General features: G+C 43.5%; 1 long non-coding RNA gene across 9 annotated transcripts in view; it reads left to right on the plus strand.

Annotated features, from left to right (window-relative positions):
- Nucleotides 1-14,820, plus strand: part of LOC142019784 (uncharacterized) — a 252,227-nt gene extending 237,407 nt beyond the window's left edge. For 8 of the 9 annotated variants that reach the window (XR_012647190.1, XR_012647191.1, XR_012647189.1 and 5 more), the window contains 2 exons: nt 381-600; nt 12,935-14,820. This is a non-coding gene — a long non-coding RNA (uncharacterized LOC142019784). The remainder of the gene's footprint in view (nt 1-380; nt 601-12,934) is intronic. The other variant, XR_012647196.1, reaches the window with a different exon arrangement.
- Nucleotides 14,821-16,008: the final 1,188 nt, after the last annotated feature.

The following is a 16,008-nucleotide window of genomic DNA, read 5'->3' on the forward strand; positions in this document are numbered from 1 at the left end:
TGTTTCCCCAAATATCATATTTCAACAGAAACATATTTTGTCCATAATGTTCCAATCATCATTACTAGTGAGTGAGAGTAAAATTCTCAAAAGCATTTATGTTCAAGTGACATTACTGTTGTGTCATTGCATACAAGTGGCCCTAAACCCCTCTTCTCCAGTGTCTTCGGAAGTATCTCTTTGCCCATCTCATGTGTTGAGTTGTTTTGATGTGTCTACTAAGTGTTGAGTGTGTATTTCTGTTCCGATCACCTGTGTGCACTGCATTACTGGGCAAGAATGCTTCCGGTTTTTATGTGCATGGGCTCCAGAGAATTCACAGTTTGGCATATGCTGCTCTAGGGCCACTCATGGAGTGTTCTCTATTTCTGTCTCCGCAGGTATCATCAGGATAATATGTACTGCAGTTGAAGGCTCCTGGATAATTCTTCCAACCTTGAAGTGTTCATTCTTCTTATTCCCAGGCACACACACGGGCACAAAAAGTCCAAAAAGGAACTTGCTTTTTCTCTTCCTCCGTCCCCTGCAACAATAGGTTACAACCTCTTTGTGCAATGTTTAAAGGAATGATTTATGGTTGTGAGAGCAGCCTGGAGATGTGTAAGTGAACTCTGGCACATACCCCATTTTTACCACTCTGATTCTTCCCCAGGTACAGTGTCAAGAAAAAGGCATTCCTAATGTTGCTGCATTACACTGAACAGATGAACGACGACAAGGATGGATTTAGCCCCAACTATGGGTTTTTTGGGTTTTTTTTTTTAAATCCATTTGGAGCACTGGAACAATACTTATAGTGCCGGGTACTGAGAGTCACTGAGCCAAACTGGAAACCCTGTCTATAATGGAAACCACTCAAAGTTGGTGGTACTGTAGTACTCACTGCACCGTAAGTTCCAGCACCGTTGAAAACACTAGACAGGACGTAACATGGGAGGGCACCGGGGCAATTGCACTGGGGCCCAGCTACTCTGGTAACAGTTGTGGCCTGAGTTCCAGGCCCCTTTGAACTTCCATGGCAACACTACTCCATGCAGCTGTGTGGGAGGGACAGGGCCATGGTCTGGGTGGCATTAGGGGTTGACTGTCATAAGCTCTGCCTTTTCTCCCCTTGGTCCACCCCTTCTGGGACACGGAGCAGCCCCTGCCCTCAACTTACCCCAGGACAGCTGTCAGTTCCACTGCCCGTAGAAAATCATAAGTCACTCTAAAAACATCAGGGAGCATAGGCCGTATTTGTTGGCAAAGACCATTTGCAAGAATTATCTTGTGAGGATGTGGGAACTTTACGCAAGACATCTGATGGACTTGTGAATGCCGAACACAGGGAGCTGCAGCAATACATCACCAGGCACTCTAAAGTCAGCTTTAAAAGTAGAGTTAGACAGAGCCTCTGAATGCCATAATTACCATAGGACCATTTTAGTGAGCTATGGCAATCTGCACCAGCTGAAGTTCTGCCCCCATATCTTTAGCAATGTACACCCATATTGTTTAATCATATAAATAGGGCTGTAACAAATTCATTATGCTGAATGCAGAGGAAGATGAGCGAAGTTTGCACAGTGCTTCTAAGGGTCAGTCTAACACTTTTCACGATTGAGCCCTCAATATACTTATTCTAGTTCATTACAATGACATTTACAAATTTGAGACCTTTTTCTCATCTGTGTGAGATGATGGGTTTTGCCTTTTGATCTTTCAGTGCTTTGTCAGGTGCACTATGTTGCCCTGTATTGTCATTTATGCTAATAAATGCACAATCATGAATCTGCCTTGAGGAGGTTTTAAATAACACCTCGCCCATTTATGAATTCAGGAGAATATATCATTCTCAATGTCCTGTACATGTTCAATAATTACCATTTAATCCAGTCATTTCAATTTCAAGGAGAAAAAACTTGTTGATATAATAGAAGGAATAGAAATGACTTTCTTTTAAAAAATGGATGTGGAATATACTTTTTATATTCTGGTATAACAGCAGATCCTCGTGGAATAGTTAAGAATAGAATAAATGGATGTTGTATAGCATAAGGAGCACGGTTACACCTCTGGTGAAGCAGTGGCATGTTTTGGGGACATAGAGGTACTGACCAAACAGTATTGGCTGAAGGGACATACTGAATAGCAAGATATCTTTTGTACAGCTTCACACAGCTGGTAGGCACAGTCCCCGCAAGAGCAGCCCTGTTTGGGTTCTGAGCACACAAAGCTGTGGATTGCTCGGGAACACCTCAGTACTTTCTAGTACTGCCCACAGTGCAAGTAACATTGTGGATGAGTTGAGAGAGGGAAGAGCCAGCTGAACCCTCTCTTGTCTAGGGTCTAATACTGGAAGGTACTGGGCATCTCCTGAACAGTGCTGACTGCTTTCAGCTTCCGATGACCTCCATATAGACAGAGATGTTCTTGCATCTTCCATGGCTAAACACTTTGGACATACCAGTGCAAGTGGTCCTGCATTTGGCCCAAAATAGTATACTATAGAAAAATGGGAGGACCAAGATTATTCAAAGTCACTTTTATCTTTAATGGCTAAAGATTAAATTTATTATTTCTTATTGGCTATGTACTGGCTATAGGCCTTGGGCCACTAGCCAAATCCACTTGGAGTCTTTCAGTTGATTATAATAGACTTTGGCATGAGACCCTCTGTGACAGCCACAACTTTCTGGGAACAAAACTAGAGAAAAGATTCACCTTTTGTTTAAAAACAGAAAAATCTATTTTGTATTTTTACCTGCCAAACACTTCAATAATCTGGTTTAAAACTGCAAAAAAATCTGGATAGTTTCAAGCATTTTTGTTTGTTTGTTTTTATTAAATTTTTTCCAAACAAAAATCTTAAATATTTTAAGAGAGCTGATTCCTGCTGCAAAAGTTCTCATCTGGTCGAACAGAATTTTCTGGTAGAACAGTTTGATTGAAAAAAAAAAATGAGGGATGTGGGCACAGCAGGGGCAGGGAGGGGAAATGGCAGAGCAATGGCACAGGGCTGGTGACCACCCACCCCCTGGCCACGCTGAATACCTGCACCAGTTGCCTCTGATGATGTTTCTTTTGAGTTTTAAGATGTTAGTACGTTGTAAGTGATGATTGGATGAAACCAGTAAATCTAATGGCTGCTTTGCAAGGGGGAAATAAGTACAGCTTACTTGCTTCTCTTGCTTTCATTTACCTTCACTTACTCAAATACTTGTAGTTTTTCAGTTTGAGCCACCTTGGCCCAATGATGTGAATTTTGAGCTATCTGAGATGCTAAGAGCCTTCAGGATGCATGAAAATGAATGAATGAATGATTTATGTAATGATAGCCCTATGAACCAGAAGTAAGAATAGGGCCCTACTTGATAGGCTTAGAAAGCCTTGCTCCAAAGAACTTGCAGTCTAAATAAACAAGCCAAGTGAAGAGTGAGAGGGGAGACCTTAGACCAGTCACTTCATTTCTCACACACTGGTTAGCAGCAGAGTCATAGAAGAGTCCCAGTTTCCTGAGTCTCAGGCCAGTGTCCTAACAACGAAACCACACTGTCTCCCTTCTAAAAGTATATGTCAATGGGACCTTGAACAACAAATGCCATAATTTTCCAGCAAGAGGATGCCAATATTGTATCTGAGAACTATCATGTGGTACGGAACTCCCCTAAAGTAATTCCAGCAGTGTAACTGGTTAATTATGTATTTCTAACTAAATACTCATGTAATTTTAAAGGTGTCGTTTTCCCTAGGTGGACATAAATTGGAATGATAGATTGCATTAGGCAATTACCATTTTGAAGAATAGATGTTGTCACCATTCAAAGTGGGTACTTAGGACATATAATAGCCATGTCACATTTGTCACAGCATCTAAGAGACAGAATGCTTAAATGCTGCAGAAAGGCCATTAATGCAGAAAGGTTTTAAAACTGCCATCAGATCTCTTATAGTCAATACGAGTACTTTACATAAAAATTGCCTGCACTGATAAGGCAAGTTGTCTGAGATCTAATCATTGAAGAACAATCAGATATGATAAATGATTGCCAGGTGCTACCACTTTCAAAGAACAGATACAAATTTATAATAATGGTGGTAAGACAAATCAGACAGACACTTTAAGGGGGAGACCCCTTGAAGTACTGTGTGATTCTTGACAATTAGACAGTGTAAAATGGCTCCTCATCTTCAGGAATAATACTAGGTATGTTCTCAGCTGTGAGTCTCAATAGTATATTCAGAAATCTACCGACCTGTAATGGTCACAGTCTACACAGGAAAGCAATAAAATTCCCCAACTTATTCTCTTCTGGTTATTTGAATTCGCTGTATTGTCTTTACTGAGGTTCATCAAATATTACCAGACCACGTCAAAACATTTTCAAAGGTGCTGAGTACCTCCATTACTCACTCACTTCCCTTGAAATTGTGAATACATCTAAAACTCAGGACTGAATGGAGCCTGAATTCAACGTGTCAGCATGTTGCAGAGATTTAGAATTTATAACATGAAACTGTTACAAATACTGTACTCTCATTTGTGTTTTATGGTTAGAATTATTTAGAACTTCATACTTTAAGCCCAGGCTGAAAATATATCATATGAGGGAGGGGGGAGCAAAGAAGAAGAAAACACCTGTTTTCTACCAATTATGAACTGCAGAGAACTATTAGTCCTAATTACAGAATAGCTACAGCATTCTCATTTAAGCAAAATCAACTATACTTGAAAACTAAACTTAGAAGGTAAATGATGCAATCATTCTTAATTCATTCTGCTACAGTGGTGTCCTCGTTAAAGTTGAAGCAGTGGTGGGATTTGCACTTTTAAAATTTATGGGTGTGTTTTAACACAACTTAAACTAGATTTCAAAAGATGTTAAGGAGAAACCTAACTTTCTTGGGTGCTATTTCTAATCCATATTTTGAAAAATGATCTTATTCAGATGATCATTCTCATCCCTGCTGTTTTTCAAAAAGAAAGGGGTATCTCTAATGTCTCACTTGGGACTGCAGTATTAATGTTTCCCATCTTTGAGGAAGAAGCTCAGTTTCTGCTGTTTAACACAATTGGAAGCTGCTTATTAAGGAATTTCTGTTATATGACTATTTGCATGAAAGGTAGCTACTTGAACTGATGGTATCTGTTGCAGGATTTATGAACTGACATATTACCTACCCCTATATTAGTAGAATAAATAATTCAAGGATAAATTCTCAGGCAAAATAACTGAGGGCAAGACGTCATGATCTGAAATGCAGCTACAGTTCTCTTAGGAAAAGCAAAAGACTCTCAATCTTAATCCTGGATTTGCAGGTCTCCTCCTATTTGCAGGCTAGAACTGCCATACCACGCTCATCCTGGGTTCATTGCTTCGACTCTTACCATAGGCAACTCATTATATAGCTTGATATTAATTTGTTAAGCTTTACTTTTATATATAATCACTTTTTTAGTCCAAAAGTACCACTCTCTACACACATGATCATGTGGACAGTTGATTGCTAGTAGAATAAATTCAGAAGCAAATAATTAACTGTCCATGATCTGTAGTGGTACTCACAATTGCAAATTTAGCTTGAACAGCAGCTTTATCTATACAGCATCTCTGTACACTGTTACAGAAAAGTAAGCAGGCCATCGTTAATCCTGTGGAACAGCTCAGAAAGGTATTTGAATTGGACAAATTATTCAGCAGATGTAGGCCTCTTATTCAAATTGCAAATTGGCTGAACATGTTGTGAGACCCACATTTTTTGCTTTTAGTATTTTTGTTGAGGATAACATTTCGTCTTATTAAATGATCACAACTTGGTTGCTGCTGCTGTAACTGTTCCTTTAACTATTTTGATTTTTTTATTCTCTATTCAAGCTGTGTGATTGGTCACTGAAAAATTGTACTACTGCCCCTTCAAGGGTCATCCTGGAGTTTGCAGATAATCAAGAAGGCTTGGCCCAGCCTGGAGATGAGCTGTTGAAACAGCAACATAGAATTCCGGAATGGATGCCATAGAGGGGATACAGTTAATGAAGCAGTGGAAAATCATTATATAGCTTCTGGAACTATCCTCTAAAGATTATGCAAGAGGAAAAGGGTTCATCTACAATGCAGCTAGATGATGATTCCCAGCTTGGGTAATAGTCTGAAAAGGCATACTCTATTCAAGCTAGGATGCTTAAAATTGCAGTATACTCAGAGGCAGAATGGATAGCAGTTCAGGCTAGCTACCTGAGGAGAAACCAGTCTAGCTCTTCTGGGCATGCACTGGGGTACGTAGCTCAGAAGTCACCTTTGCTAGCAGACTAGCTGAAAAGGGCCGTTTCTACACAGGCCACTTTCTCCGAAAGGGGCAAGGTAATACGCGGCCCGAAATATGCTAATGAGGCATGGATGCAAATTCCCTGCACCTCATTAGCATACGGTCATGTGATTTGGAGTCCGGAAGACCATTCGTCCAGACTCCAAAATGCCATGTAGAAGCGCCACCCCTGGTATTACCACGCCACTTTCGAAGAAAGTGGCCTGTGTCGAAATGACCAAGGAGTTTGTGCATCTGTCTACCCAGACTGTGCATCATGCTTTCAGCTGATGTGTAGATAAAGAAAAAGGATGGTTCATTTTGTCCAGTGGAACTATTGCAAAACTGCATCCTAATAGGGGTTAGTGAGTAAAATTAGTTAAAATCTACTACTTTGACTATGTCAAGAATAAAAATAACCTAATGGGATAGAACAACTAGGAGACCTGTGGTCCCTTAAAGACAAACAGATTTACATGGGCATAAGCTTCCGTGCGTAAAACTGACAAAACCCCACAAAAATCTTAAGCCAAAGAAATCTGTCTCTAAGGGGCCACAGAACTCCCTGTTGGTTTTTTAGGCACAGACTAATAGGGCTGAGACAAATAGGTAAATCACTGTCACCCATTAATGTGTCAGTGAACCCCTCAGTGACTGTCAAGTATGTGCTACAAAAGGCTTTGCAATGTGTTGTTGGAGCTTCTCATAAAAATTCAGCATTATATTGATGTCAGTTACTTTTGTTTATTATCTGAGTATAATTCAACTTTTGACCTGTAAAGGCCTATAATGACTAGCTACGTCTACGAGAGGCTTTTCCCAGAAAAACGGGGCTTTTGGTGGGAAAAAACAGAGTCTACACACAAAAGCTCAGTCTACACGCGAGCACTCTTTCGCAAGGGCTAAAATCGAAGTTTGGCTGTCGAAAGGGAGCACTCGACGCCATTATCGGATCCACATTTTGATCTGCTCTTTCAAAGTGCCACCGCAGGTCTTTCAAAAGAAAGCATCCACACGGCTCCAAACCCTCTTCGAAAGAAGGGAGGCAGGAAACGCCGCAAACGGGGTCCCATGGCTGACAAGCCCTTCTGGGGCTGCAGCCAGCCACCTCCTTTAAAGGGCCCCTTTTTCCGCCAAGCACTGTGCAGCCTTTCCCAGCCCGGCAGAGCCCACTCGTGCCCACGATGGAGGACCATCAACAGCTCCTGCAGGCGGACACCCTCATTATGGACGCCCTGCTGGCAGTGCTGTGCACCATCGCCACAGCTGCACCCGATCTCATCAGGTGGCAGGGAGGTCCCCCTGGGGCCGTGGGGCTCCCCCATCTGGGGCACTGCCAGGCACCCCCCTGGGTGCCCCGATGCCTCTAGACCCACCCCAGCAGCACCGACTGGTGGGAGTGCCTGGTGCTGGGGGAGTGGGGCAAGGAAAGGTGGCTGTGGAACATCCGCATGTTGAGGCAGACCTTCGAGGAGATCTGCCGCTGGCTCGCCCCCTGCACTCTGGCACCAAGACACCTGCATGCGGCCAGCCCTCACCGTGGAGAAACAGGTCACAAGTGCCATCTGGAAGCTGGCCAACACGGACTCCTACTGTTCTCTGGGACAACAGTTTGGGGTGGGCAAGGCCACTGTTGGGGCTGTACTTATGGAGGTAAGGTGGGGCTGGGTCACATGTCCCCCACGGGTGGGTGGTGGGGCTAGGGAGAGGGGAACCCACTGCTGCAAAGGGCCGGATGGGAGGGGGGCAGAATGGGCCCGAGGCAGTGGGGAGACAGCCTGCCACCTGCACTAGAGCACGTGTGCCCCTCTGACCCACCGCAGGTCATCAGAGCCATCAACGCAATGCTGCTCCATAGGGTCGTCTGCCTGGAACACCGTCACCAGCTTCCAAGACCTGAGCTTTCCGAACTGCATTGGTGCTTTGAATGTCATGCACGTCCCCATCCGCACTCAGCCACACAGTGCTGGCCAATACGTCAACAGGAAGAGCTACCATTCGGTGGTGCTCCAGGCCCTGGTGGACACAAGGGGCCGGTTCACTGACATCTATGTGGGCTGGGCCGGCCACACCCACAATGCCTGGGTCATCTGGAACTTCAGCCTCTGCTGGCACATGGGGGTTGGCACCTTCATCTGCCAGCAGGAGATCCCCGTGGCAGAGGACATCACCGTGCTGCTCTGCATGTGGCAGATGCAGCATACCCCCTGCAGCTGTGGCTCATGAGGCCGTAAACGGGACACCTCGACCCCAAACAGGAGGCATTCAATCAGTGCCTCAACCACACCCGCAATGTCGTGGAGTGGGCCTTCAGGCACCTAAAGGGACAGTGGAGGTGCCTGCACACGCAGCTGGAGGTCAGGGTCCTCAATGTGCCCCAGGTGGTGGGCACCTGTTGCGTCCTCCACAATGTTGTGGAAGGAAAGGGGGATGCCTATGTCCTGGGGGGGGGCCCTCTGCTGGCTTCAGCTATGAGCAGTCGGGCACTGCCCCCAACCGCCAGGCCCACCGGGACGGCCACCACATCAGTGGCACATCTGCTGGCAGCATTATACCTCTCTCAGTTCAGGTATAACACCTCTCTTGACAGTTTCCTGTCAACAAAACAGCTGTGTAGATGCTTCAGGGCCCTTTTGTCAACAGACAGGGCTTCTGGTTCACTGGGCAGCCCTGTTTGCAGAGCTTCCAGTCAGCCATTCTGTAGAGAGAGCACTGGACAGTCTGGCTGCTCTCTGTCGACAGATTGCTCTTTCAGTCTGCTTTTATGTGTAGATGCAATCTGTCAAAAAGTTGACAACAGTGACTTCTATTGACAGAGGCTTCTCATGTAGATGTAGCCTTTAATTCCTGATTTTTAGGTATTGCCCCTGTCTTTCTGTTCTTCTCCAGAAGCTGAAGTATTCTTGCACACTGTCCCTCTATTATTATCTCTAGGTATGGATGTAGGGAGTTGGGGTGGAAGAGAGAAAGACCTTTGGCTCTGAGATTTGCTTCCAGGACAAATCTGACAGGCCCTCAATTTCTGACCTCAAGGCCGTGTTGCCGTGTCTGTTTATTCATTAAAGCCTTAGCATCAATTGGCATTTGGGATTAGTTGAGTTGCGTTTCTGTGATAGTTTGACAAGTTTTTTGTGTCTGACATTGGGTCATGCATATTTATATTTTACATCCACATACGGGTGAGAAACCAATGCTCTAAAAAAGTCACATATTGAAAATCTGTGAATTATTTGCATTGTGTTGTTAATCATTTCACATTTCAGTGGGAAAGAAAGGTGAGACTATAATAGAAAGTTATAACATTGTTTCAGAGCTTGAAAACTATGCCTTACAGTTAAGGTAATATAAATGTCCAGAGGTGATGGCGTATTATTATATACAATAACTCCTGTAACCAAATTGAAAACCCTACTGTCCGCTTAGTGGACTTAAAGGTGTGAAGTGGGAATGTAAAGCAGGGTAAACAATAGAACTCTTGACATAATTGCATTTGCTGTTTTGGAACCATTCTCAAGAGCAAAAGGCATATAATGAGTATGTATTGTAAGTGTATGATTTACTTAAAATCAATCTTCCTTCTACTCCAGTATTAGAAAAAGTAAAAGGCAAACCTAAAATTCCACCACTTCGTATATTTAACTGTTTATGAGTTATGTATTAATATATTAATAAGTAATACTTATGAGGAAAAATGCTGCTCTCCAATTTAGAAGAAACAAATGATCATTACCTTAATGATTTAACTTATAAGTATTATGAAATATGCCTGTTACTATTTTATGCCCATTTTTCTAACAGATTCCATTGAGAACTAATACACATACAAATCCCTACAAATAGGTTATGGTTATTCATGGGTATGCATGCTTTGAACTACCCAAACCTTATTTTCCCTCTTTATTCTTACTAATCTTTTTGTTTGTTTATTTGAAATCAGAATGTGCCCCCTTGATTGACTTTGCCTCCTCTTTGAAACCCTAGTGTTCATGATACATATATTAAAAATAGTTGAATCACATGCAGTAGTCAAATTTAAGTTTTGAAAGATTCTGTCAATTTGAAAGACCTGTCCTATACTTGAAATGGAGCATATTGCTGTTACTGGCTATAGTTCTTTGAAAAGAAATGCCAATATAAGTCTAAACACTGTATACACAAGGAAATCATTTATGCTCTCTCTCCTCACTGGTGCTATCATGAGCTCCAAATTCAAATTGATTTTTTTAAACAAGTCTCACTATTATGGTTGTGAAGAAAATTCTGAAAATGTGAAGCAAATGTAACTGATGTAGTGATCTTAGCTTGAGTTTGCAGAGATCCTGAAACAGTAATTCACGGAGTAATGAGCAGTGCCATTCATCTAAGAGGTGAAAACTCAAATGCTAAATGACCAAAGTATAAAAGAAAGAAAGACGAGAGATGATCATATTATAAGCATCCATATTGTCTATTGCATCTCTCACAAACCATTCTTTTATAACTGACCCAACTGTGAAAGTACTCAGCTTTGATTTGTTACAGTTCTGATGAGCCCTTCTAAAACTATTTCAAACAGGATGGGATCCATCTGCCTTCACAACTATGGTCAACAACAGGATTCCACATGTAGCTGTGGCCAAAGATAATGTCAGACACTGACCCTCTCTCCACCTTCAAGGGTGGTCTGAAGGCTGTGCACTTCCTCGAGACTGTTGCAAAGTTGCTTTGCAAGTGCTGTATCTGATAAGAAGAATCTATTGTGCATGGGTGTCATTTTGTTTCAAGTGTATGGAGGTTGGAAAAGTATCAACAGAAGCTGGATGAGACAGTCATTGTAGCCCCCTACCCACAGGCCATGCTCCCCCACACACATCCCAATTTGCTGCTTGCCTTTGCTCAGTAAGATTACCAAGCCAGCTGCCCTTACTCTGCCCCCTGACTATTGGCAGGCATTGGTTGCCTCTGCCAGCTGGGCTGGGAGTCTGGAAGCTGTGTGTCAGTCCACATGGTGGTCTACCCTTATCCTGTAAATGCTGGAAGACCTATCCCCTGCTGCTTGAAATTGAAATGATTCTTGTCCCTTTCATGTCTCCCAAACACCAGTAGCAAGGGTGAAACAATTTCACCACTGCTAGTCAGTGGCTGAGAGCTGTGAAACTGTAGGAGTCCTGGGACGCCCAGCCCTTGGCCTAGGGCAGGCGGCAACCAAAAAAAGGGTTTATAACACCAGCCCAGCACTCAGTTCGGGGCGGGGCAGCAATTCAATGGTAACACGGTACAGGCCCAGCCCTCAGTTCAGGACGGGCAGCAGTTCGCAGTGGTAACACAGTGCAGGCCCAGCCCTCAGTTCAGGGTGGGCAGCAGTTCGCAGTGGTAACACAGTGCAGGCCGAGCCCTCAGTTCAGGGCAGGCAGCAGTTCGCAGTGGTAACACAGTGCAGGCCCAGCCCTCAGTTCAGGGCAGGGCAGCAGCGCACGGATCTGAGCACAGGCCCAGCCCTCAGTTTGGGGCGGGGCAACAGCACAAGGGTTTGAGCACAGGCCCAGTGCGGGCTGGCCCTGTCAAGGAGGGGGTAGGGGGTCGTAGGCCCTCCCACTCCACTGCGACCCGGCCTGGGGCCCTGGGGGTCGCTCACACATGACCACGGCAGTGGGGATCCAGGCCGCAACACACTGCCATGGGTTCGGGAGCGTCGTTCTCCGGGCCACTTCCTACCTCCACCTCCCCCGGGGGAAGGTCCCAGTCCATCTGGTCAGGGGTCCCGCGGGGTCGGTCTCCTCCAAATTGTCCACCTTTGGGGGCTCCGGCCAGGCGCTCATGTCAATGTCATTGGGATAGTCTGGCAGTGGTAGCACGGTGGGCTTGAGGCGATCCTGGGCCTGGGGGCTGCAGCGGTCCACCGGGACTCTGGGGCAGGCCGCTCCTGGGGCCTCAGAGTCACTCACCCTCGCCAGTCTGGCCGCATCTGGGGCTTCCTCCAAGGCGGTGAGTCTCCGCCGGCGTGAGGGTCCTGGCAGGTCTGGGAAGTCCGGGTAGTCCCCCTGGGGCATCTGGATCCGTGGTTGTTCGGGGTCACAGGGGGCTTGCTCCTCGGGCCGGGCTGGGCCGGGCAGCGACAGGCCCTCTGCCCTTGGTGCCGGGGAGCTTGTGCAGAAGCCTCCTCCCTGCCCGGAGGCCCAGGCTTTAATGGGTCCCGAGCCCTGCCCTTGGCCCTTCTAGCCCTGGGTCCCGCCCTGTGAGGGGCGGGCCACTGGTGTTCTGGCTCCGGGCCCGCCCACCAGGGCCTCTGCGTAGCCTCCTCTGCCTCTGAGTCAGCAGGAGGCCATACTGACTCACTACAGAAACTAACAAAAATCTTGTCAATTTCAGGCAGCAGCTGATGGGTCTTTGTAAGCTATATTTTGGTTTAGAAGCACTGTATGTCAGGGTTTCTGAAATGAAAACTCTTCAGGGCTTCTGGTTTGCAGGTACCTTTGTTAAAAAGAATGGAGTTCACAGACACACGACAACTCTCCTGAGACTGGGAAGGACAGAGAGGATAGAGAGAGGGTGGAGATGCACGTCTTCCACCCACTTTAACTCTGTTCTAAGTTTGCATCTCTCGTGCTAACCTAAAGACTTTAAGGTAAAGTATTCCTGGTAACTAATACATTTTTTTTTCCATTCTGAAAAGGCGTGCTGGTGTCATTGTACGTACTTGATGAAAGCATTGAGTGCTGAAGTGAAGGAGAAGGAAAAGTCTAGCTTGACTGGACTCAGTGGTGGAAGCCAACACAAGAGAAAGATGGATGGAACCAGAAGGTCCAGTTTCAATATTGTGGAAGCCCTGTGCCCTGTAGCAGTGAAAATTTTGGGGATGCAGCACTCTACAAGAGTACTCCCAGAGAGACTGGTTAAAGGCTGGAGCATAGACCAAACCCCGTGAATCTGTGACACAAACATTTTTCAGTAACAGAATCAGAATCTGAATGAAAAATTTGAACAATTTTAAATGACCCAATTAACGGTTTATATATTCAAAGGGCTTATCTTTTATTTTGCCTATCACTTGTTCCATGTATATAGGGCTGCCCTACCAGTTCCTTCTAAACATTTCTAAACCATCTTTTCTAAAGATGTCTTCTTGACTCCATCTCTTTCGTTTGCCCTATTATGAAACAGTCTCTTTAAGGCTCCAACTTGACTTTTTTGTTTTGTTAAATATATAATTGCAGCACTGTGAATCCCAATCATGCATTCAGAATCATAAGTGGTTAAAAATCATGAGATTTCAAAAGTATAACATAGGGGCTCTTTTAATTTTTCTGGTTCTTAATAAAACAGTGTTCATGTTGTCAAGTTCTTTTCAAACCTAAGCTAAATAAGGAGTTGAGATCCTCCATAATCACATGACTCCAGGAACTGGGAATTCAACACCAAATATCATGAGACTTGTGATAGCATCACAAGAGTTAACAACACTGCAATTGCTCATCTCCCTTTCATAAATGGAAATATAAATATGTCATTTCCATCTTCAGAAATCTGTGGTTTTCTGCCCATTTTAAAATTTAACACAAAATTATCCCTCTAAATAGTCCAGATGCTCTCTGTATTTATTGTCTCTTTCTCTGTGTCCAAATCTTTCAGTTAGACATATAAATCCTGACTCTTAGGAGCACTAATTAGAGTATCTTGTAGGATTGTGGCCTAAATCATTTATTATGGTTTCTCAACCTTTTGTGCCAATTTCTGAAATTCTGGGTAATATTATTCTTTAAGATGTAAAATGAATATAACTAAAGACATGAATTTAAAGTTTTAATACTTAAATGGTCATTGAGTCACTACATTAGAGCTTCGTTAATCTAACTTTATTTGTCAAAATAAAGGCCTTGCATCTAATATTGAGTTTGTCTTTCCTTCTGAGATCAGAGCTATCACTTCTTTAATGGTTTTTATCAGAGAATATGAAGGTTGTATGGCTTTATTTAAATCACATGAATCAATATATTCACACTTTTGTTCGGGTTTTCAGTTACAACCTTAGAATGAAACCTTTCTGTAAGCTATCAAAACAAAAAGCAGTCAAGTAGCACTTTAAAGACTAGCAAAATAGTTTTTTAGGTGAGCTTTCGTGGGAAAGACCCACTTCTTCAGACCATATCCAGACCAGAACAGACTCAATATTTGTTTTACCTTTTAAACGTGTCACAGCTTTCCATATTATCAAATTCATTTTTTACTTTATCTGGTTAGTAAAATGCAGTTTTTCTTGGTGTCTGCTTTGCTTGAATTACTGATTTGTCTAACATATTTTAGTGTTCTATTTTTCAGGAATCCTAAGATTTGGAAAATATCCGAGAATTCTTATATTATGACTGTGTTCTTTGTGCTATATGGTGGCATTTGAAATGAACCTCTTTTTTAACTAATGTCATGTCTAGGCAGCTTTTAATCTTAAAACAAGTGGTATATCAACATTTACTATGTGGAAAGTTATAAAGTGATATAAGACATTGAATTTTGAAATAAGATATGATAGTTTCTTGCCCTTTCAATGGTATTTTCTGTCTTGAATATAAACAACTTCTGCTTTACACCTCTCGCTTCTTTCCTTATCTGAAGTTATATATATTCTTGGAATGACATTTCATTTTGTGGCATTATCCATTTAAAGGATACAGTTTTACTACTGTATCAGAGGGGTAGCCATGTTTGTCTGTATCTGCAAAAACAAGAAGTCCTGTGGCACCTTACAGACTAACAGATTTTTTGGAGCATAAGCATACATCTGATGATGTGGGTCCTGGCCAATGAAAGCTTTTGCTCCAAAGATCTTAGTCTATAATTTGCCAAGGGACTTCTCATAGTTTTATTACTGATGTTTAACTGTATTTACCAGACTGAAACAATTTGCTCTGCAGTCTTTGGATATGATTTGCAAGCACTTCACATTTTTGTGTAATCATTTATCCCATGCTAAGTGTATGTAAACACTCTCAAAGCAGAACAGTAGCATTTTACATCACTTTGCACAGAGGCAAATGAAAAAAAACGGTGAACGTCAGTAAAAAATCGGGCCTCTTATGCTTCCAGTTTTCTTTGCAAGGATTTTTTAAATCTTTTTATAAACTCATCTGGGCATCATTTTACAATGTCTTCACTTGTTTAAGTTTATATTTGCAACCATAGAGGGAAAAAAACTAGATCTTTTAAAAATAGTTGAGATTCTGCAGGGTGATTCTGCGAACATGGGTGAATTCTGCAGCACATTGCAGAACTGTCAGGCCCCCAGCAAGGATGGAAGGGGTAACTCCATTTTTCTGTGTACTATCAAAACAAAAAAGCAGTATATAGTATATACTATAGTATATATACTATATATATATGTAGTATATAGACTAGCATGGCTATCTCTCTGTTTCCATTTTTCTGGAGGAAGAGGCAGGACCTCAGGCAAAAAGGACACACCTGGGGCAGCCCTTAGCACTGTCTGGAATACAACCAGCCCTCAGTACTGCCCAGAGGACGCTGTCAAGGGCTCTGGTAGAGATTTAAAGAGCCCATGGCTCCAGCTGCCAGAGTAGCTGTGACCAGGACCTCTGGGCCCTTCTGAATCATTGGGTCCAGGGGTGGCAGGTGAACCTAGGACAGGGGGAGGAAAGCCCCCAACCCTGTACCTGCCATTCAGGGCCGCATTGGAGCCAAGTGCTTCCTCCAGTGTAGGGGTAGGCTATCCCTCCCCCACTGGGTGGTGAATGGCCA

Source organism: Carettochelys insculpta, chromosome 12 (genome assembly GCF_033958435.1).
Source record: "Carettochelys insculpta isolate YL-2023 chromosome 12, ASM3395843v1, whole genome shotgun sequence".
In the NCBI taxonomy this organism is placed as follows: Eukaryota; Metazoa; Chordata; order Testudines; family Carettochelyidae; genus Carettochelys; species Carettochelys insculpta.